Source organism: Lonchura striata, chromosome Z, assembly GCF_046129695.1.
Source record: "Lonchura striata isolate bLonStr1 chromosome Z, bLonStr1.mat, whole genome shotgun sequence".
In the NCBI taxonomy this organism is placed as follows: Eukaryota; Metazoa; Chordata; class Aves; order Passeriformes; family Estrildidae; genus Lonchura; species Lonchura striata.
The window spans coordinates 23,122,136-23,147,146 of record NC_134642.1 but is presented as its reverse complement, the minus strand read 5'-3'; positions in this window follow the sequence as shown (position 1 = coordinate 23,147,146).

Here is a 25,011-nt window from a genome sequence, read left to right as displayed (position 1 = left end):
GACATAAAATAAATAACAGAGAAACAAATTATTTGCAAACTTTTTTTGTCAATTATTTACTAATACTTTTCAGGAGGCAGACTGGATCACAGCTTGCTCTATGTAACTGATAGTGGCAGCTGATTCAGAATTACTTTACTGAATTACATTATTTCAGCATGAAAATTACTGATTGCAAAGTTATCATTGATCAGTACTTTATGTGTAACACAAGTTGCTCTAAAATCTATGTTCCTAGGATATCTAGGACAAGTATGAAATTTGGATGTGATAATGTTTTTTTACAAACACATTTTTATTGACTTCCTCAAAGAAAAGCAAGTGTCTAGCACCTGGGTGACCATTATATTGCAAGATGGCAGTGCCTAGAAAATCTCTTCACTATTTCGCATTTTTTAGGAATACATAAGAGTTCAGAGTTGGTGGTTGTTCTCCTCCTGCAGGTAATTAAAATCAAAGCTAAAAATAGAAGTTTTTCTTTGCAGATGTCTGAATTCATTAGTGAAGAATGAAATATGAGGAGGTGCAGCCTTTCAACTTTTACTGTTAACAAGTTCTGTGTTCTCAAGTTGTTTTAAGTGAATCCCTCTGGCCCAAGCCCCGAACTGCTGAAAGAAAGGTGCCTACCTTATGTGCTGGAGCAGTCTGAGGTGTATTTAGATGGCAATGTTTAAAAACTGACTGTAAAAGCAAGCAATGCTAATTGCACAGTGAGGTTTGCCAAGATTGTAAGAAAATTATTGTAAGAAAATTCCCAATGCATGTTACAGCAAATACCATCAAGACAATAAACTAGTGACTGGATCACAAGCACAAATAGGATATTATTTTGCTATACTACTAATGCCATTTGCTGGAACTAAAATGGCCTGTCCATTTGCTGTTCATTGTTCTAGTGTAGAATATCTGTCCTGATCATGGGAGCCAAACTTCCACCATAAAAATAGAATGTTCACCATTGGTATGTTCATGTGCAATCCCTGCCATTTTTTCACTATTTTAGTTTCTGCATACATTCTTTCTGCTCCTCTTCTGTGGTTGCCAGCAGTTTAGCAAAATACATAAAGCCTAGAATTACATGTACTGCTCCATTCAGCACTGTATGAAGTGCAAGTATGACATGGAACAATCTTTCTGATTAAAAGAACAGAAAGAAACTTAAGGAGGTAAACAAAAATCTTGAAACAATTGCTATCCCTAATAGCCTTCTCAAAAGGTTTGAGTTCAGCTTTATCATCATTGCAAGGGATTGCACCTTAGTGCGGAACAAAAATCCTGATTTCTTTGCCTAGTGATGTATGAGTAAGTTACCTGATTAATTTAGCCACAGGTTATTTCTCCATAAAAGTACCACAACACAGTGTGGGCAGTGCTGAGAATTCTTTGGTCTCTATGACTGAAGAGGAGTAGAGTCCACTAATGTAATATTCCTCTAGTGTTTACTGTAATCCCTATCACAAATCCATGCAAACAGAAGCAGAAAAATAAATTAAAAGTTTCAATATACAAATAAATAAATTTTTAAAAAATGAAAAAGGAGAGAGAACAGAGACAGAGACATAGAGACAGAGACAGAGACAGAAAACCAAGCAGATGTGCAATAGCAAAAAGTCCATTATGTTCTGGTTTTAGTCGGAACCAGATTAATTTTTTGCAGTAGCTGCCACATAGGGTGGCCAGGACATGGAATTTATTCTGTATCACTTCATGTCATTGCCAGGGGTGGGGGAAAGGGACTTTTTTCTGAGTAGAAGGTGTTCCTCCCTCTCAAGAATAAGTGGGGAAGGCAGTTGTCTTGTACTGTCTATTATTTTTTCATGTGAAGCTTTTTTTTTTCTTATATCCTCTGATATCAATATATTTGCTGTTACTGTTCATTGCTGTTTTCAGGAAATTGTTCTTATCTTAATCCTTTGCCTTTTTTGCCTCCAATTCTCAACTCCATCACACCACAGTAGGAAGAGGGAGGGATGAATAATAGCGTGCTGTGTGGTTTTGAGCAGTCCTAGTGGGGGCACTGGATAGGGCAGTACCATTCTTAGACCACAACACATGGTAATCCTTACATTTTAATTATATTACCTTCAAGTGTTATTTATTTGTAATACTAGCTGTCCATTGATGTTTTCTCTATGCACCATTTGAATCTGTGATATCTGTTTTTCTCTGGTTTCTGTGTATCATCTTTGGTGCTTCATGTAGAACCATGTTGTTCAGCATGGTACATCATTATATTATTCTCAGTATTAATACCTTACTATGTTTACAGATTAAATTAACTGTTTTTCCTTGATGTTTCTACTTTTGGTAGTCTGTACTATGTGCAGTGCTGCTAATGATTTTAAATAAAATAAGCCAAAAAAAGGCTTCATTGTGTCCTTTCAGGGAAACATAATTTGAAAGAAAAAAACTACTAATTTTTATCATCCTGATTGTTATTACCTACCATCAGCTCAGCAGCCCACCTCACATTTACTGTACCTCTTCAGTTCCCAATAAGCTGTTCTCTAGAGAGGCAAAGGAATTCCAAGAGATGGAAAAGGCAGGGAAAATAAAAGAAGAAAAAATTATACTTCATGTCTTTACTATGCCATCAAATGATGCTGTATTTGACTTTTTGTTCCCTGTAGGACCACCAGTATTATCAAATGGATTGATTTCTAAGCCCTTAATCTCTTCCTTACATCGATGTGCCTTCCTTTTCAGAGTTTGGAGAATCAGGTACAGAGTGCTATTGTGATGTGCAACAAATAAAAATACCAATCATTTGACTTTGTTTTGTCTGATGGATATTTCCCTTCTTTTGCAGTGTAAGAAAACTGCTGTAAACGAGAAACTGCTTTTGCCCTTTTTTTTTTTTTTTTTTTGTGCTCACTGTTGTAGTGTGTCCTATAATGTTTTCTCTCAGTGCTTTCTCTGAATAAACTCCTTACTCAAAAACTACAATAGCTGAGACATTGAACTCAGTCCTGGCTTTGATGCAATCAAGAGAAAACATAGAACATCTATTGACAATGTCAAAGCAGTGATTGTACTGAAATAGTTTAGCAGTGGCTTTACTCAGAGGAAGATCTTGCCAAGGATCTCCAGCATATACTTTGCAGCTATTTCTCAGAAGGCCTGGAATTTCTGTTAAGTTGTCCTTGGCAGAATGTAAGGTGTCTGAGAAGCCAAGTTTTTAAGAAGATTAAACTGAGTGGTTTTAAAAAATAAATTGGCAAATTCAAGGTGTCAGTCCCAAAAGAAATTGTTTGTATTGACCTCTCTGGAGTCTACTAGACAAGACCTGGAGTTTTGTTTGAGCACTGCAAAGGAAGGCTCAGCAATAGAGCTCCCAATCACTTTTGTCAATATTCCATGAAAAAGTTGCTTTTCCTTAGACAGTGGTATCAACCCAGTATATATCCACCATATACAGTGGTATCAACCCAGTACCAGGCAACTGATGATATTCTACCCTTCTGCTAAAGGATTCTTCTAGCGCTGCAAAAATCATCAGGCAGATTATGAACTCTTTGCCATCTCTGTGACCGCGACCTTGCTTCAAGGGCAACCGCAGAGCAGCTGCAGTCAAAGGTGATCCAAAAGTGGCTGTAAGTGTGGAGATGCTCTAAGATATGAGAAGCAATCAAAATATTTATCTAAGTTATAACTTTGTACCCTCTAGTCTCCTGATATTCTCTCCCTCCTATGATTTCTTGAATAGCTATGAACTTTGGTTCATACAAGCTTGTTACAAGTTGTCTCTGGCTCAGAATTTTTCCTCTTCATAGTATTATTCATGCTTCTTAGAAACATGTAAAGACAGCAATGTCTATAAAAACTTTTACAAACATTTAATACAAACCATAGAATACCCTGAGTTAGAAGGGACTGACAGGGATCATCAAATACAATTCCCTTGTACTGCACAGGGCAGCTGCACAGGGCAGCCTCAAGAGTCACACCATGTGCCCAAGACTATTGTCCAAATGCTTCTGGAGCTCTGTCAGGCTTAATACTGTGGTTACTTCCCTGGGGAGCCTGTTCCAGTGTCTAACCACCCTTTGGTGAAGAGCCTTTTCTTGATATTAAACTAAAACCTCGCCTGACACAGCTTAAGGCCATTCCCTAAGGTCCTGGTCACCACAGAGAAGAGATTAATACTGCCCCTCTGCTTCCCCTTGTGAGGAAGTTGTGGACTGTGATGAGGTCTCCCTTCAGTCTCCTCTTCTCCAGGCTGGAAAAATCAAGCAACTTAAGGCAGTCTTCATAGAGCTTCCTCTCAAGGCCCTTCATCATCTTCATGGCCCTCCTTTTCCTCATTACCCTCAGTGCAAAGAGGATCAAATAGGCTGAGCTGCAATACAGCTTTATTGCTGTGATAATACAGGGCTGGCCTTTCACAACCTGTTTTCCAGGGTCCTGTGTAGATGTTTCCTTACCTGGTCTTTCATTAAATGGATTATCCAAAAGCAGGTAAAGTAAACACGTTTGGGAGTACACATAATTTCAAGGTTACTCTGTTCCCAAATCCACACTGGCTAAGTCAAGGACCAGCACTGATATTCCTATGCAGTGACTCCACCCGTGCTGCAGCTGGTTCACACAGAAGCATTTCAATGATGAAAATTGTCCAGGCCTGTATTTGTATATATGATTCCTCAGGAAATGTCTCCTCTGACTCTGAGACCAGATCTATTCCCATCTCACGCAGCACAGGAATTTATTGTGATGGCATATGAGGAAATCTTTAACTGTAGCAGATTCTCTTTCTGTTTGAATTTCCCAGGCTAATGTCAATTATAGTTCATGTCTAAACAGTTTTCCACCTGTGTGTGACAAAGTAGATGACCGCAAAAGACGGGGATGACTACCTAAAAAAGAAAACTGAAGCAAAGAGAGATGATGTGTCACTGAAGGTGGCGATGTTTCCTGCACCATAAGCAGACTCAGTACATAGCTTCCTGCTGTAGCAGTATTCTCTCGGTCAGAGACAGCCACTCCAGTATGTGCTCTGGTGTAGCACATCTTATCACAAACCAGCTAGAAATTGACAGGAAAACCTCCCAGTGATTTCCAGGGCAACAAATTGCAGCAGGCAACAGGGGAATATTAAGCTACTATACATGCATCTCTCACTTGTTTTATCAGAACAGGTAGGAGAATATTGAAGAGTAGAGTTTGTGTCTGACAGATAGCATCAACACTACAGTGATGTTTATTTACTATGGCAATATACATCTTATTGCTTCATTTAGAGAATGAAGTAGGAGCTGCTTGTGGCTGATTCAGACCCTACAGTTTCCCATTGCTTTTACGTTGCATGGAGGACAGAGGTGAGCACATTTTATTACATCACCCTATTGGGCCTACTTAAAATAAACAGTGATTTAAGTTTTGTCTTGAAGTTTTTCTCCAAGGCTTACAGACATGAAATAACTCATCTTTGTGGGGCATTCTTGAGAAAAGATGTTCAGTGCTCTTCTTCAATAGTGACACATTGCCACTGAGTTTAATTAAAACCAAATGCTGTTTCACTGTAGTCATCAGACCAACTGCATCTGTCTCTGTGTGAGAGTTCCTGGCAATTATCAGAATGGTACAGTATTCCTCCTACACCTGTACGTGTGCAAGACAATAGCAGAGAAAAACCAGAGCAAAAAATGTCTTCCTCTGTGCTTGTGAAAGACTCAGGTATCTGTGCAATTTCTGTCCCAATAGCACAACTTAATCTCTGAAAAAGGAGGGCTTTATTTCCACCACTGCTGATAAGGTATAATTAGCTTGTGATACTCACTGCAGCTAGATACCACTAAGAGCAAACACTTTAGTAGGATTAAGTGAACCATGAGAAAGTTTCTAGTTTCAAAATACAGGAAATTAATGCATCTATATATGTGTTAGGACAACTCGCCCTACTTTCCTTGTTTTTTAACAGAAAATCTTACCATGAGTACATTATGCTCCAAAACTATTTTTGTCTGCGTCCAGGATAGTCACTGCCACCTGCAATCAGAAATAATATACAGGAGACAGAATGTATGGTATAGTTCTCTTTATTATGTTAAACAAGAGAAATGAGAAAAAAACAATTATCCTAATAAAATATGCCCAGAAAAAATGTGCTATGAGTAAGTATTTATAGTACTGTTTAGCACTATAAATATGTTAATTGTGGGCTAAATTAAACACACTTAATGTACAGCTGGCTTAGATAATCTTCTTATAGAAAATCACAAAGAAGACAAAAAAACAGTTAGAATAACAGTCCAATCAACCCAAGTCTCTGGAGAGAGCATATAATTTCAAGAAATTGCTTTTCATCCAGTATGTGGGTAAGTTACACACAGTTTTACAGACTGATAGAATTAAACAAGAAATTGAGGCAGTGGACACTGAAGGAGAGGACAGTAAAATGGAGGGGAAGTGAAGATGGTGCAAGTTTCACCATGGCAGGAATTGCATATAATGACCGTGTGCATGGAGCTGGAGGATGTGAGGATGCAGGCTGATCCAAGGAAGAGTGAAGTTGAGAACTGAGTTTCTCCTGAATGTTAAACACTGAACCTCAATTCAAAGTCATTTCTTACCCTTCACACTCTCTGTACTTTTGAGCCACCTCTGCCATTGCAATATACATGGGCTTGACAGAAGGCTGTAGTCATACAGACTTCACTTTCATTTCTGTGGAAATAGCAGTTGATGGCAGCTCAGATTTTCCCCTTCCTTTTTCTCCCTTTTAAATCATATCCTTTAGTGGGAGGGACATTCTGGGGGAAAAAAGGTAGAAATAGCCATATTGTACATGTACATGTACAATTCTGCACATGGTCTGCTTTGGCTCAGTTTTGTTAAATTCTATTTATCATTGTGGAGTTCATCTGGGATTGCCTTATCACTGACTCACACGAGCTTTACTCGATCTCTTGAGCTGTACGTGATAAATGTCTTCACATTAAGCTTTTGAAGGAGAAACTCCTTCACCTCAGATGGTATAAACAAGACAAGCATACTAAAGCAAGCTCAGAGAATTTTATTTCCTCTTGTCAAACATCAGAAATAAAAATATCTTTGCACCAGTTTTACAACATCCGGCCACTGCCATGGAAGTTCTCCCTATGTAACTGGACTGCCAAGATGTCTATTAGGTACAGCTGTATGATGATAGATTCTCTGCTCATCAAGGTGGGACAAAGCTTTGTTCCTCTCTTAAAAAGGCTCAACAAAGCATCTCATAAGTGGTCTTTAAGTGTCTGAATAAAGTTTCTCTAGGAATTCCTGCTCACAGTTTCTTAGTTTGGAAGCTTTTGTGCAGCAGCCATGGGTCAGTCAATATTACCACTGGTTTAATATTACATATAGAGTGCTAAGAAAACTAAGAACTTTTTTTATTAAAAGAAATTCCTCAGAGAAACAAACCAGTTCAGACTACCTCCTTCTCATATCCAGATGATTTAGCCTTTTGTAGATTGCTGCCAGTAAAGTGATAGGTGTAGTCTACCCTGACTTTTCTTCTCTGAAATACTTATTGTAAAACATTAGACATTTTATCATCTCATACCAATTGCCTAAGAATGCAATTGCTACTGAATTATCTTGCTTGTGTTTTTAATGGATTAAAAAAACAAAAAAACATCCCTAAGACCATAGACAATCAGCCAACAGACCAAAGATTGACAATAACATTTCACATGAAAATCACAAACTGATTATGGACTGATTTTGAGTTTACAGGTATATTCATGTTACCTAAAAACCTCTGGGTCCATAGTGATAAGGGATACTTACCTAAGGGTAGAGGAACATCTAAAGATAGTAAAAATACCTTGATTTAGGAAAAGGAGGTAGAGATTTACATTACTATTTTTTGGACATTTTTTTGTTTCTTTTTTTTATCTTCAATTTTCTGAAAGGCAAGCTCTTAGCCCTGTTGTAGTTAGCTGAGTCCCTCTGTTGCTGACAATAGGTTACATAGCTGGCTATATGCTACAAATGTAATTTCTGATATCATGGAAGAGCAGTATCATTACTGTTAAACAAAAATGAGAGCCACTATTAGAAAGAAAATGCCTTTAGCTTGTCACCAATGAAGTTCAAGAACATGAAACATGAATTTTGAAAGTAACTGATAAAAGTAACTGATTTGAAGGGCTTGGGGGCAGAAAAATAAGAGTGGAAATGAGGAAATAACGGTAAACTTTCTTTTAAATTCGGCACAGATGTTTTTAACATAGGCACTATGTTTTTACTATAGGTTGTACAATCTGCTTTATAATAACTTCTCCTGCATGAGATATCTTGTTCTGTACTTTTCAACACACAAGGAAAGATAGTCCATGATTAAGTAGCCTAAATATAACTGAATTTTTGCCACTTTTGGCCCACCAGCTAAGCAGATCAGTGAAACATTCTTCACAGAAGTCTACATACATGTACAGGGAACATTGATGCAGAAATTGGAATGAGATGGGATGTAAAAATGCCATGTGCTAACCTGCATCCATGGAGGCTGATGAGATTTTTGCCTAGGATCCATAGAAACAGGAACCGCTTCTCAGCATAAGCTTGGCATCTATTTCTTCAGTGCCTTTGAAAGCTGAGTCCTAAGGCCAGTTTGTAAACATAATTTCATTTTGCATTCCTATCAATTTCCTCTAATGATTATCTGCTGCCTTGGAAACCAGATGCGTATTTCACAGCTGCATAGAAAAATGCTGAACATTTTTTCAATGGGAAATTTGAGATGAAGATAATTAAACTTAATCCAGAGAACCAAGGCAATTTGACTGATTGAAAACTATTTCTGGTCCCAATGGCTTTACTGACATTCTCTGTTTCCACATGGCTTTCCTTGCTGAAGGCCTATTGATAGCTGTGACCTAAAGGTGTTGGATAGAGGTGATGTCCCAGATAACTGAGTTCCCAAGGAGCAGAAAAGGATTGTCAAGTGACCAGGGCATTGGTGAGGATTCTATACCTGCTTTCTCCTTGGTCAAAACATTGCATTCAGAAAATGCATCCAGAGCCCAGCTCTGGATTTCAGTGGGACTTACAAGCTCAGTTCCAAAGAATGCTGGTCTTGTCTCTCCAGTTCCAGTATGTCGTTGGTGAGTTTTGCTCTGGCTCTCCTTAAGCACTCAATATCAAGACAGATTTCTGGATTGGTCAACTTGGTCAAAATTGCTTACATCCTAGTAGCAGAGAATATGGTCTCCTAACTTGAGATGTACCAGTGATGTTTTTGTTTCAGTACAGTCACAGCTGCAAAGTGAAGAAAATGTTTCTGCTGAAAATGCAAAATTGGATAATTTCACACAAGCAGTGCCTGATCTCCTTTTTGTTCCAAATATAGAAAATTTCAGTCTATTAGAATACCCAAATTTCATCTTTAAATCTCCTGTGGGTAACCAAATGCCCTGATTTTCTCAGTCAAATCTGTTTAGCCATCTTTGTGTTAAACCATCTCAGCAAAATGTGAATACATTGGGCCAGAGGATCTCGAAACAAAATATGCTATTTCATTCCCATTTCCCCCATATTTTCCAACAGAACCTTACTGGTGTTAAAGAGGTTATCCTGTGTCTTGCAAAAAGTTGTTGTCAGGAACCTACCTGACACTAGTGGTACATTAGTGGTACCTACCACTATTAAATCCTTCATTAAGTTATTTTCTTCCGCATTCCAGGCTCCAGTCTTGAATAAAATGTGGCCCATACCTGTTCTGTGCCAAGTATAATCTGGAGTTTGTATTTTTGCCTACAGTGAAAATCAGATCTTCTTGAGAATCAGGATTAGAAAGATGGTCAACATTTTGAAACCTTGCCAGAATTCAGTGGGTGAAGGGTCACTCTGGGGAATCAGCTTGGGTTCACTTTTAATGAAAACTCAAAACCCTTTTAGTATCATCAAAGCCTTCTGCTATCTACCTAACTCTTCTCATCCACTAAATGAGCAAATAAAAACCTATTAATAATTTTTGTAGGGGACTGAACAAGAAGTGAAAGGGATTATTTAAATGAAAACAAACTGTCACTGAATCTCAGAGAAAGCAACAAGAGCTCACCATGTCCAAGAATTACAGGGAGAAATAGAGGAGTTCCAGCTCTACTGTGGAGCCAGCTGAGGAGGAATGTTGTTTTCTTGTACCACTAATTGTCTCTCTTCTGCAATCACAGCAGAAAAAATCAGGTTTGTGAAAACCAGCCCCTCCATCAAAAAAGAGAAGTCTTTTCTACCTATTGCCAGTTCTCCTTATGCAGTTTGTATAAGGCAGTAATCTTGTTTGTTTCCTCTATGCAGATTTAATATCTACACATTTTTTATAACCTTTCAGATGAGATCACTAAATTTGAAAGAGGCATGTTTGGCATCTGAGGAGGAAGATGCTGAAACAGGCATGGCTTATATGTATGTACAGCTCATCATATACACATCATGTATGCATGATATGCACCTGACATCTGTTGTGCATAGGAGTTAGTGGAGCAGTTCTGGTCCCATTTAAGCTGCATGGCACTCTAAAGAAAAATCAGATGAGCTTTGGATTTCAAGTGAGTTTGTCAGACCAGGAAAACTGCATTAAGGCATAGTGACATTTTGTGCTATGTATTAGAACAATAGATATCTCACTGACTGCAGGAAATTCCTTAAGGTTTTTCTGCACATGGAGGAACACTATTTGACTGTTGTCCTCTGCATACTAATACTGTGTGAGCAACAGAAAAGAGTGTAGACTGATGTTTATCTGAAGGGGGAGAACAATCAACTATTGAACTGTAAATCAGCATTTTACTACTATAATTAAATCCTCATTGGAGATTTTCTGATCAAGACTGCTAATCAAAGCAACTTGTTCAGTAAATGTTGGAAGTAATGAACCCTGTTTCTTTAGTGGATTGATATCCTACACTCCTACACCATGATACAATAACATTAATTCCTCTGCAAGTTTTTTTCAGCCTCATGGATTCTGCTGCTCCTGCTACAGCCAGTTCCTCCACCCATGTCCTCTGCATTGAAATCTGAGTAAGGGCGCTAACAAATGGGGCCAGTGCAACAGCACTACAGGTTATGCTCCCTCAGTAGAAGAATTTATAGATTCTTTCTAATTTTACCAGCCACTGATCTTCACAGTGCTGGTAAATAATTGATATACGCCTATCATGCTGGCCAATGGACTTGTAATAAGGAAAAAGCATATCTGTGCATATCTTATTTTCTAAGGTAATGTGTTTGAAAAACCATGCTTCACATAAAAAAAAATGTTGAATTGCAGTTTAGAAGATTTCTTGGTGCTATATATCCTAATTTCTTTCCAAGTACTTCTGCTGAATTCTGTTGTTTCTACACACTCCCTATTATGGCACCTATTTTAATTGTAACATTACATTGCTGTAAAAATGCTTCATTCTTGAAACAAAGGAATAGGTATTGATACTTTTAATTTTTTCACCATTATATTTTGTGATTACCCCTTCATCCCATAGTAGAGGCAATGTATATGAAGAAGAAATTATGGCTTGACATGACACATATAGTGAAAATCTTCTGCTGTTAATTTAAAGCACAGTATTAATTTTTTCAATATACTAGAAAGAACAATCCAACCTCTACCTCTGTAGTATCATTGCATATGCCTGTAATTGCAGCCCTCAGGTAGAGTTATTTAGTGATTAATTTCCATAAGTGATTGAAGAATTTCAAACGTATGTAATTTTTTAAAAATTTTATTCAGTGGTGAGAAGAATGACTAGAAGGTACAGAAAACTAACTACAGTTTCAGGACTAACAACACTTCAGCTTTGATATTGATGCAAAACAATGTGGTTTCAAGATCAAATCTTTCTCTTTTCTCAACTTCAAGAGCAAAAAGTAAAGGCAGATCTCTATTTTCTTATGTAATACTAAAATTACAATTTCAGAATGAGTGATAAAATAATGAGAGTAGTCTGTCTTCTGTTGTATATCTGGTTTTAAAGAAATATTCATAAGACAGTTGTTCACAGTCAAGCAAGTTACTACCTTGCAGCATACAGTACCTTTGTTTCCTCTGTGGCAAGTTTATGCCAAAGCTTCCTTTATTTCTATATTTTGCCCAAGGGCAGAAAGTTTTGATGAATTTTGCTGTTCTTGGCATACCCAGGAAGGCTTTAATCACTTTTCTCTTTCTCAGACCTTGTCTTGAGCATGTCAGCTTTCTTCCTTCATCTCCTTTCACACCACTTCCTATTCACATATGATCCTCCCTCCCTTGTCTAGTTCTTGTCAAGCATAACATGGCCAGCTGGTTTTATCTGTGCTGCAAACAATGGTACCAGACTCCAATAAATGATATTCTGCCAATGCCAGCCATGGTTCCCTGTGTCCTTAGATGGTTTCAAGTTGTGGCCCACCTTTCTTCCCATATTTAAATTCTGTGTTTATTGGGGATTAAAATCTGTGAATGAGTGGTGATGGGGCCGGTGGGAGGAGGAGGTCATTCTCAGTCCAAAGGGAATCAACATTGTCTCTTTGAAAATGTCAGTGTCTGTTTCCCAGACTGACCATCTGGGACACTGCATGGCACTAAATCAACTACAAAGACAAAAAGGGGAACAGGAAAAAGTAATTAAATTAGAAAAAGGAAAAATTTCTCAGAGACTGCTGTCCAATGAACTTCATTAAGCAGTAAAAGTGGTGCATATACATTTCAGAATAGTGAAAAATAACAACACTAGCAGAACTGCATTTCCAGCTGTAAACAAATATCCATTTAACTGTGAATGTGCCCCTTCTTTCCTTTCTAATTGATTCTCTATTTTAAAGCACTTCCCAATGGCAATGATGTCAAGAAAAGATATGCCTACAAAGAGAAGGTAGTAAAAACACAACAGGTTCAATATGTCTTCCTGAACCCCTGGCAAACTCTAACACTGAGGAAGTATTGGGTCATCATTTGATAACAATAGTTTTTTCTGGTCTGGTATTTATCAGAGAACAATGGCAGATTCACAGGATGGGTTAGCTGAGACACTTGGCTTTCAATCCACATGGAATTCTGGGTTCTGCATTTGGAAACCAGCTGGGGGATGTATTTGATTCTTCAAGTGACAATAAATGACTGCCATTTTCAGCACTAATCCAAGAGGATATTCTACAGCAACTTCTGAAGTTAAACAATTTATATCTGCAGGAACTAACTTGTTTACTCCCATGAGTTTCAAAGGAATGTTGCTGACGAGTTGTCTAATCTACTGAAGGTGCAATGTAATACATCTTCAGTCATTAGGGAAGATTCAGAGAGTGTGGGGGAAAACAGACAATGTTGTACCAGTATATAAAATAGGTTTTATAGTCTTGCATGAAGTTATAATGAACCTCAGAAGGGGTCTGTCAGTACCTAGTTTTCATTCTGTGCAATTACTAAAGACAATAAAATAATTCTATGAAAAGTAGGTATTGTCTGGTGAACTTGAAATTTTAGATGAGAGTGCAAAAAATGTTTCAAAAATAAGCTCTAATGGTTGCTTGGTTACAAAAATAAACTCTAATGCATACAGAGGATAAAGTCACATTATATTACATTTTTCAAAACAAAGAAATATGCCAAATTAATGTAGTGTGTTAGTTATATTAAAAAGAAATAAATTGATAAATTTCAAAAATCATTTGAAGATGTTTAGTTGTCATTCTTCCTATGGAAGAAAATGAGAAAAAGGTCACTTTTTAATTTGTATGATCTCACCAACATACAGATCGCTGTAATCAAGCAATTCCCTGCAACTGCTGTTTCTTATTCTTCTTCATAGATTTATCAAGGTGCAGATGTAGATTAGTTAGGGTTTTAGTATCTTCACAGTTGTTTGGGTAGGCTGTTTCCAGAGACTTGTTACTCTGATTATGAGAACTACTGTAATGCCCAGATGACATGAGGGAAATTACTAGTTGAAAGCATTTTTTCCCCTGAGCTGAACTTTAGAAATAACACTTCTCCACAGATTATGCATCCCTCTCAGCCTTGTTCTGATATTCATGTCTAGCTCTACTAGAGCTTTTCTCTCTGAAAATTTTTCAGTCTGAATTTCCCTCAGCAGATCCTGCCTATGAAATTCTAGATGAGGATTTACTGGTGGCTACCACTGAAAATTGTCTGTCATGAACAATGTATGCTGCAACACATAGCAAAGCACCAAAGAGCAAGGTATTTTGTTACAGAAGTCAGGAGTGAATGCTGGAGGACTAAGAGGTTGTTGGCATGTGATGAAGAAAAGTAGTGTAGAGGCTCAGGGAGCAGACACAGCCTTCAGGTGCAGAAGCAGAAGAGGCTAGTCTGGGGAAAACAGGAGGTGCACCAGCTGGTGTAGCCTTTCCTTGAAATATTTCAAGGGTAGACTCACCTTGACCAAAATAGGCATGTGCTCAGAGGCTGATAATTGTCAATTCCTTGTAGGTATTTGTCTTTGCTTAGAACAACAGTGGATGTATGTTGGATGTATGTTTTTAAATAGACCTATGTTTTTAAATGGATATTTTTAGAGTTTGTAAAGCATGCTCTGTAGTAAAAGCCTTTGCATTACACTTATTTTCCTCCACCTCCTCTCTGCCACTCTTCCAGTGAAGTACAGTCTGGGTTTCATGCACTTCTTATTGATGTAAAATCCTTCACTAACTATACCACTTATGCTTGACATTAAAATCAAAACCTCTCTTCATCTCTGTTTCAGTTTTCACAGCATCCTTCTGTATTTTTCACCATGTCTGCTGTGTTTCATTATAATATTTTTTACCTTTTCTGTCATGTTTTACTAAAACTGATCAAAAGAAGAGGAACTCAGAAACATTTAAACTTAAGTCCATCTTTCAAATCTTTGATTTGTAAGATAGTTTTCAAAATTAGACACAGTAAATTCATCTATCCTCAAGTACCAGCCAGAATAATCAGTCCAATTTTAATAAACAGTTGGCTTCAGCAATGTGCCTGCAGGGTTTGCAAGGAAAGCATTCACTACACAAATTATTACGTTCACAGCAAAACAAGCTTGCAGGATTTTGTATCAGTCTGAGACTACAGTCATATTGCAGAGTGTGGAGTGAAGAACAAATGGCCTGGGGGGAAAGAGGGCCACCTCTGAGTAGGAACTGTTTAGAAAGCTCAATCAGAGAAGAGACTTGTTTCCTCCCCAGTTATGTTAATGTGTATCCCACTAGCACTTCTCAGGTGTGGAGGGCAGGACAGATCACGTCAGGTATGCCAGCTGGCTGGCAGGCTTCCCCACAGACAAATGTGCACCTGGATAATAGGAAAGTGCTTCCCTGCAGCAAAACAGAATTATGAGTTTGTGCATTAAGGAACAGACAATACAATTTTGAGACTCTTGTTTCACTTTCAGGCTTCTTCTTTGTATAATTATAGTCACTGTGCTGACCAATGCTCCTTCCAAAATTTGGACAGAAAGGCATTCTTGGTAAAATTACAAAGAACTTTAGTGTTTTGGCTCCTGTATCTAGTATTTGTGATGTCATTATCTAGGAAAATTCAGATTTGAATGTACCATTGAGTTAAATACTTTCCTTAGACATAAAGGATAGATATAGTCCTTGCTCTTTTAAAGTGTGGGTTCAGGTTGTACTAATTTTGATTCCCAAATAACTTTTCATCAATTTAACATGTTGTCAATACTGACTTATTCCAATCGAAGGCAAGAAACTTCATCCTCACACCTTGAACTTGCTGGAAATAATTTATTCATAATATTAATTTCTATTTTTTTAATTCTAAATATCACCTGTTTGTGATGGCAACATTCTTTTTGAACAAGAATCTTTACTGACAGAGAAGAAATAATACAATATACTTCAAAGCCAAATACATCATTGGCCTGTTTTTTTCTCTTTGGTAATTTTATTAATGCAACTAAAGGTACTTAAGGACTATAGGACAAGGATAGGGTTCTCCTTATAAGCATGCAACTTTCCTAAATAGAACACAAATATAAATACTGTGCTGAGTCAGGTTGGAGAAGTGCCATACTAATTTATTTTTGAGTATTTCATAACCCTTACCTGTTCCTCTTGCCTTCTGAGCATCTACATGAATACCGCATTTGTGTTATGAAGCTACAGATGGAGGAAGCTGACATGAGAGGACCCTAGAGCAGAAAAGGTGTTGGATATATAAGCTGTTGGATTTTTGAGAATAAAAGAGAGACAAAACCCAAATCCAAAAAAATTAACAAAAACCCCAAACAAACTAACAAATACAAAACAAAACAACCCCAAAACAAAAAAGGCCCAAATGAAAACCCAAACCAAAACAAGAAAACCACCCCAAAATCATGAAAGGTTTTTCTGCTTTGCAATTTTTGCAGCAAAATCCACTGCTACTTGCTGCACTTGGAAGTACTTCAGAAGTGTAAAACACAGAGATTTGTGAGTTTGTTTTTTATGAGGTATTCAAATATCTCAACTAACACCAGAGAGTCAAGGCTTATTGAAACAGAGCTATAACCAAAATGACAAAACTTTAAATTGATTATAAAGAAGATGGATATTTATATATTTCTCTTAGGTAATGTTCAACCCTTGCAACAGGACGATTAAAAAGGGATGCTGTCCACAGCAAGAAACTGCCTGATGTAAAACTGTCTCTGCCTTATAGGGTTAGCTGTCTTCCAAGCACCAGTGTAGTCACTCCAGCCTCCAACAGCTCTTATCTCTCTCCTGTCTCTTTCTCTTATCTGTACCTTTCTTTCCCATGTCAGCAATGTGCCTGCCTTTCATTCTGGGCTCGATCACAGAATCATAGAAATGCTGAGTTGGAAGGACCTATCACGATCTGCATAAGACAGCCCAAGGAGCACCACATGTGCCTGAGAGCATTGTCCAACCACTTCTTGAACTCTCTCAGGCTGGGCTGTAACCACTTCCTTGAGGAGCTGTTCCAGTGCCCAACCACCCTCTGGGGGAAGAACCTTTTCCTGATGTACAACTTAAACCTGCCCTGACTCAGTTTCATGCCATGTCCTCAGGACCTTTCACTGGTTATGAGAGTGAAGAAATTGGTGCCTGCACCTCTGCTTCCACTCGGGAGGAAGTTGCAGGCTACAATAAGGTCTGTCTTCACCATCTTCACAGCCCTTCTTTGGATCCTCTCTAACAGTTCAATGTCTTTCTTATATTGCAGTGCCCAAACCAGCCCCCAGCACTCGAGGTGAGGCTGCCCCAGCTCAGAGCAGAGCAGGACAATCCCCTCCCTTGCCTGGCTGGTGAAGCTGTGCCTGATGCACCCCAGGACAGGGTTGGCCCTCCTGGCTGCCAGGGCACTGCTGACCCATGTTCAAATTGCCAGGACCCCCAGGTCCCTTTCCATGGCACTGCTTTCCAACTGCTCCTTCTCCAGTCTATACACACCTCCAGTGTTGCCTCATCCCAGCGGCAGAATCTGGCGCTTTCCTTTGTTAAATTTCATATGGTTGATGATTGGCCAGTTCTTCAATTTGTTGAGGTTCCTCTGCATGTCCTTACTCCTTCTGAGGGATTCAACAGCTTCTCCCAATTGAGTATACATAGGCAAATTTATTAAGTAGTTAAATTAAGTTTTCTACATTTCTAAGAAGCCTGGAGTAGCCTGATTTCTTCAGTGGCCTGATTTTCTATTACCCAAATGTAGCATTTCTTACAGTTGTAAAGAGGAGTTGCTTTGTAATTTTATTCAATCCTACAAATGACCTGTTACCTTCTATATGGCCTCTATTTGTCAAGCTGAACACAACTCACACAGTACCCTTTCAGCAATGCTAAGTATTCAATTCACTTTGAGTTTCACAAATACAGTTCAACTATGACTGACAGCTCGGTCACAGCTGGAATGTTCTTCATTTTTTAATCTAAAGTTTATTTGATAATTCCAAATATGAGAAATACTGAGACTTCTCTATTTCAATTTTGAACAATCGTGGCAGAAGTAAGTGCCTCACAAACAGTGACATAATCTCTCATTATATCATGATATCACTGTGAGGCACCTAGTTCTGTGGAGTGTTTAATGATCTGGACTTTTATCTGTCCTCACTAAAGTACTTAATTTTTCCTGTTTTTTTATTATAATTTTTCACCCTAGAATCTATTAGTGACTTTTTAAATTTGATTTTATTAAAGAAAAGGGATTTGTACTCTCACAAATTTATTATGAGGGTATTAGATCTCTCTAAGGAAGGATTCTGTCAATACTTGACTACCAAATAATCTGTGATGACAGAGGTTTAGGACGAAACTGATTACTGCCTAGTTTAATATTATTTTAACTGTGCTCATTAAAATAATTTCCACTTTTAATAATTGAAATACTACTTGTCAAATCTTATACATCTTAGAGCTCTGATTTTTGGCAATTGTATTATGAAAAGAAAAGATACCCACAACAAATATTGATGGGTATTAGTTTGAACTGTATTATAGAAAGACATTACAAGCTAAAGAGATTGGAAATAGTGCCGTGTATGTTTTTATTTGTAGGTCTGAATTCAGTCCAAAAGAGTTTCCATGTTTTAATGCCTATAAAATTCCTTATACAAAAACTGTTTCTCCCTAGACCAGCACTGAAGAAAGTCAAAACCGCAGGAACAAAGCCATTATTTCCCTGTGTATTTGATATTTTGTAATTTGAAACTCTGGGCCTATAAATTCAGTAGTTTTTATGTAGCTTTTTTGTACACTGAAAATACATATAAATGGGAAGAAAATGTGATTTTAATTCTATGCTCTTGCGGAGGCCCAGCCTGTATTCTTCATTCAGAAATTTTCCATAGTGCTACTGATAGGACTTAAGAGGAAAGAATGAATTCCATGGAACTGTGAGTTTGTACAACTATTTATAATGAATCTATCTCAATAGCTTTCCTAGTACATGACCTGTGATATATTGCCCCACTACATCATTTAGTTTGATTTTCCAAGGCAATTTGTATGTATTAGACAATTACTAAAGAAAAGTTGGTAGCTCAGCTGTTAAATCTCTAGTGTAGGCCTCAAGAAACCTCAGGGTGACTGTTGGCAGCATCACAGACCTCCTGTGAGCTGCTGGAATAGTCAGTTATGGTAGGACCAATATTGCCTATTTTATTTGTTTGAAAGTAAAATGCATGGTTTGAGTGAGCTCTCTTGGTATAATTTTTGATGAGGAGAGACTGAGAAACAGTTTCAAAGAGTAATTACTTGTACAGTAGAAATGCTAGTATCAGGAGGCTGAGCTGAAACCTGAAAATGCCAGTGTTATTTTCATTGAAATAGGACAACACTAATTTTTGAACAGCTTTTTTGAAGTGAATACTACTCTAAGTTCTGCTTGAGTCACCTTCCATATTAGGATAAGAACACATTTGTCACAGATGTGTGCTAAGAAGAGTATCAAACAGATATATATATGAGTCTCTGCTACGGCAGGCTGAGAATGATCATCTGATTGCAAAACACCAGACAGAATGATGCATACATGCACAGTATATAACACTGCCCAAAAACTGTTCATGGAACATAATTGGTACTAATGCTGTTGAGATCCCAGCCCCCATGGCAGCTCATGCAAGTACTTCCTCGGAACTGGACCCTTTACTACAGTCCTTGTGATCTGTGCCATCACTGTACTGCAGAGAGAGAGATCAGTCTCCACAGTGTCTGCTATCATTTTGTGCAATAAATGCACAGAGGAAAAACCTTCCCTGGAGTAAAAAAGACCCTGTGAAAGTAAATAAAGTAAATAAGCTTACAGACCAAGTCAAAGCAGTACAAGATAACCTCGCAGCATTTCTTTGTCCTTAAATTCTAGAAAGCAGAGCAATTATCACCGTTTTGCAGGGGATGCCTCAGCGGCTGCCGCGAAGGCGGCAGGTCTCCCTTGAGCAGAGGACGTACCGTCCTCTGCTGGCAAAAGAAAGCAATATGGGCTGGCTTTGTGTGCAACAATGCGATGAAGAGCCTGGAAACTGTGGGAACCTTGTCTCCCTGAGTCTGTTTCTGCATATAGATAATCTCATGGTGAGGCTGCCAGAGAGAGACACTTTCTAGACCTAATTTAAAAGAAAATGCAAGTCTCAGTGGGCTGGAGGACAAAAGAGAAGTCCAAATGCAAGGATACAGGAGAATGTAATGGTTTCCAGAGTTTTATTTCACTTCAGTGTTGATCTAGGGAGAATGCCTAGGTCTCTTATGTTTTTTTTTAGTCTCTAGAAACTAGCAGCAACATCGCCAATTAGTGATAATTTTAGTGTGGTTTTATTTTATTTGAGGCTTTGTTTCTTTGTTTGTTTTTCTGTTTTTCTTCTGGTTGGTTGGTTGGTTTTTTGTTTGGTTGGTTTTTTTTTAATAGTTAAAATATTTTTTCCATGGGGGAAATGAAATGGGACTGAGATTGGTGATACAGTTATCTCTGTGCATCATGACACTACTAGATTGTTTTGATTGTGCATTTGCATTGTTTAAAGATAGAATGGTACGTAGGAGTTTAAGACATCTAACACCTACCTCCTTGATAAAGAAGGCTTGTATTAGGCCTTGCTTTGTTGCCATGCCACACCAAGCCACAGCATCTGCTGGGCAACTGGGGATCTGGATTTTTTTCTGCCACTGCACAATGGTGCATAGATGGGTGGGGTACTGCTTTTTGCTGTTTTTTGTCCAAAATCATGAATCAGGCTCTTAGACCCCCAAGTGTTGTTTACATTTGTTCAACTGTTAAGTCACCCTGGCTTGAATTTCTCCCCTGCTGAAATTCAGCAAGAGACAAGTATTTGCTTGGGCTTATTTTGGCAGAAAATATTGTGTCTGTATTAGAGTTTATGTGTTTATTGGCAAAGTCAATACTTGTCATGTGTAAGTGAATGTAGTATGGTATGCATTCAGTTCTCATAGTGAAGTGTTTGAAAGGTAGCCTCATGGGCTTTTTTTAACAAATAATACAAAACAATTTGCCAAAAAAATAAAGCTGTGGCATTGTTTAATATAATGCCTTATGATCATGCTTGAAGTATTCAGAACCAGCCCTATTACAAGAAAACAAGTTCAGGTCCCAACTTCAGGAGACCCTTTATCAGGGTCAGATGATGGAGCATTCAGACCCTGTGATGCAGAACAAAATCCTGAGCAAGCATTGCACACATTGGTTCAGGATTGCATAGGGCTGTAGAATTGATTTTTGCATTCCTTATGGCTATAGCTACAAATCCTGATATTGGTATTGTTCCGACTGAAAAAAATTGTTCACTGTTGCCGTCTCATAACATATTTAGCTTCACTAGCTGTGGAAAAATGATCATGCATTTTGATGCTCTTGGGCCACAGTCACAGGTAGATACATACAGCCTTTGATCCTCTTGACTTTCACCTTCTTTCCAGACTTGCCTTGGAAATTAGGCTTAGCTGTTTCTATCTATGAACTTGAAACACTCATTTGAAATTAATTTTATGCTGAATTATGGTGGAAGAGGAGCAAACAAAAAAAGTAATATAGAACACATTAAATATATGTATGCTACAATAGATCATTAAATTAAATTCTGTCTATTACACAGATTACTATCATGTTTTCCAGAGAGTGGGTAAACAGTTCACTTCTGGATGATTTTCTCCAGTGTCCAAAGTTATTTTCTGTAAAGATGTCACTACTACCAAGCCTCAAAAATTGATATAATTATGCTGTTCTGGAAAATTATATTTTTCAGTGTGTTCTGTAATAACAGTGTAAAAATATGTGTTGAAGAAAAAAATCCCTTTTAATATTTAATTTTTCAATGTCCAAGTTGCTTGTAGCAGGTTTGAAAACACTTTTTTTTTGAGTTGAGGAAGTGTGATAAAACATATCTTAGACATAGGATGCATGGATCACCAGAAGTTGTCATTGGGGTAAATTTGGATTCATTATAAAATTTAGGTTAATTTTAGAATTTATAACTATGTTAGATTAGGAAATCAATTCTATGAAATGGACAGCACAAGCTGAAATGACTCACCAACACTACAGGTATGACTAACATAAGCTCCTTTACAGACACAAAATCCTTTAAATGAGAAATTTCATAAAACAGTTACAAGACTCTGGAAAAACTTAACATTCATGAAGCTGATTATTGAGCTATGTAGCAAAGCTGTTCTAAAATTGCTGAAGCCCTTGACACTGTACAAGGGCCTGGGACCAGTGAGAACAAATTTCTTTCCATATAGCTCAGATCTTGGGTATCTACTTTCTAGTATGTCACCCCATATTCACTTCATGGACTTCAGAGAAGCAAATACCATTAAGGCATTATTTATCACCTATCAGAATAGTTATAGCAAAATAATAAATAAAAAAATAATGCATTGTCTGCAAGGGTGCTTTTTTCGATTTTCCTATATTTTCAAATCAGGCAGCATGAATTATTTTAAATAGAAATGCATGCTAATTGATTGATACCACTTAGAGAAACAAGGTTATATTGTACAACTTGAACAGAAGAAAAATGTAGGCCTCTAGAAGTCAGAGATCTAAGAATCTTCTTGCAACACAATCCCTTTAATTGAGGGGGATGCAGATAGATCGTGTCTTCAAAAAGCAATATGAAAGGATCATTCTGCTTAATATCTGATAATTCACCCTCACAGAAACACTGCTGGATTTTTGCTGGGTTTTTAAAATAATTTTTGAAGAAAATTTCCTTCCCTCTTTCCTTTGACAAAAGAAAACATATTGTCAGTGAATCAGAGAAACTGGAAACAAAATTGCTCTGACCTTGCTTTGTAATTTATTGTCCGTCCTGCTTGTTTCTGACAAATGGTAACTCTATAGAACAAATTATTTATTCTGTGGTATTCTGACTCCTGAAGTCAAAGAAAAGCAGCTGGGGGAAAGGTCATTCAGCTGCATGTCTCTTTTTCTTCAAAATGTGATTCTTTTTTACATCTTAAATATTGGTCTCAAATTCACATCTGTAAATGATATTGCAAAAGCTCAGAGGAAACCAGACTTAGATATGCTGTGCCATTCTGTCTCTATTTTCTATGTGACATATGTACATATATCACAGAGAAAATATGTATATATAATTCTAAAATAACTTATTAATAAGATTTAATAAATGTGACAATCTATTACTTACATTACTGCTCCCTTCAACCCTGATTCACTTCTTCTTTTTCTTGGTTCAAACCCTCTGTTGACATCCCAGACATGTAATGGCCTCCCAACAGAACCCACTGATTATTTACTCTTATTTACTCTAGCTGGGCATATATGTGGTATGTACATCAACCATGTTCACCATGCTGGGAAAAATACGCCTTCTTTTGGTCTGCATACCTACTTTTCTCTCAACTTAAAATGAGAAAGTTTGGTAAGACAGAAAACACTTTCAGTTTTAACAAATCTTCCATCAGTGCTGTAAAGAAGGTTCAAAGTTGTAGTCTGAGCCTGTGTTATCCAATCTCTTAATAGTCTCTGGAGTTACAGGGGCTGGGCAAATTGTCCACTTCCAAATAGCCCTCACCTACCCCCAGAAAAATCTGTGACAACTCTCTGAAACTACAGTAGATGAGTACCATGTGCATATGCACTATCTTTTTGCTTGGAAATTTTTCAGTTTGGTGTCCAACTGAGTTTCCTGGGAACTACCAGTTTTTTAAAATGTGTCCCAAATTTTCCATACGCTATTCTGTGGTTTAAGCTTTCTCTCTCATAATTTCCTCAGTCTAGCTGCATCTTTTCAGATCACACTTGACCTTGCCAGAGAGCCATGTGAAATATTTTTAAAAGTATGTGACTGATCAGGAGGAAGCAACACTGACCCTTGTATACATCAAGAAATGAACAGAAGAAGCAAACCAAAATTATAAGCCAATAGCTTTTGCAAATATGAAATTACTGGAATGCTGTCTTGTAGGAATATGCTTTTGTTATCACTGAAGATGAAGGAAATTTTGCAGATCCCAGTTTCTAAAAAACTGAAATAAATATAGAAAATACAGATTAAGTAGTACAATTTCTCAGAATGCTGAGACTAGAGGAGATCCTGAGAAGGTCCCAAGATTTGTGGTATCCTTCTTTGACTGTTACTTTTTTAAAGGGGGTTTTGTATTAGATTGTAGAACTGGCTTATGAGCTGATGCTGACTTACATGTGTTTTTAAGCTGATCACATATATTCCAGAAAAATCAAAATTATCAAAATATAGGGACATGTCTGATGGGATTAAATATTTTGAGAATCTGAAAAACCCACATTCAATTTCCTATTTTCTATCTTTTTGAGTCAGTTTTTGAATAAGCTCACATTTGTCTTTCATATTCACTCTCACTGTGAAAAATGACAACAAAACTATGCCGCTGGCTAACACTTCACAATGTATGGCTGAAAACTGAATTGGGCACACTCCAAAGACAGTAAGGTAAAAAAGGGTCCCCATCTCCTTGCATACCAAACATTTATGTTTTCACTGCGCCTCTCCAATGTATATATTATTATATATTCATATGAAAATTGATTTTAAATATCCAGTATTATTCCATTTTTAGAAAAAAAAGAGAGGAATATTTTATTCCTTGTATATCCAGAGAAGCTAGTCAAGGCATTTTTAAGACCTCCCTCAGTGTGTTACTCTAGAAAAAGAGTCCCAAAGTGTTTTCTGTCAAGAACAGTTTTTTATGAAACATAGAGCATAACCTAATCTGGATTCATAGTTCATGAAACTGTACTTCTATTCTTAAACAGAGTGAGACTATATATATTTCTTTAGGCCTGTGTCCACTTTTATTTTGAAACAGAGGGTGAGAAACATCTGGAAAGGAGATATGGTGGAAGTTTTCATCATCATACCAGTGACAAAATGCTTCTGGTAAAGGAGTTGCATCTAAATAGGTGGTGACGAAAGAGGAATGGGGGAAGAAGAGCAGTATAAAAAAAAAAGCTTAACTTTTGCCTTGGTGGCTCACTTGTGTTCTATGCATTAATATCAAGTGCCCTTTATGTGTCCTTCCAGTCAAACAAAATCTGGGTGGTCAGAATTCTTCTTCCACTGGGGAGACAAT